Consider the following 229-nt stretch of genomic DNA (forward strand, 5'->3'; position numbering starts at 1 on the left):
TGACAGCGCGATCCAGCTCCGCCCGCGCGGTCCAGAGCCCGTGCTCGGGCCCCAGCGCACCCGGCGACACTTTCTCCAGTGTGTGCCACACGCACGTGGCCGAGTTAAGCAGACGCGGCAGTGAGCGCCCCCTCCCAGGACGGAGGGTCCTGCTCCGCCCACCGAACAGCGGGCCGGAAACACTCAGGAGACACCGGGTGGGTGTGGGGACTGCGGGCCGCCGCGTGTC

The sequence above is a fragment of the Pteropus alecto genome, unplaced genomic scaffold, assembly GCF_000325575.1.
Source record: "Pteropus alecto unplaced genomic scaffold, ASM32557v1 scaffold56, whole genome shotgun sequence".
Taxonomy (NCBI): Eukaryota; Metazoa; Chordata; class Mammalia; order Chiroptera; family Pteropodidae; genus Pteropus; species Pteropus alecto.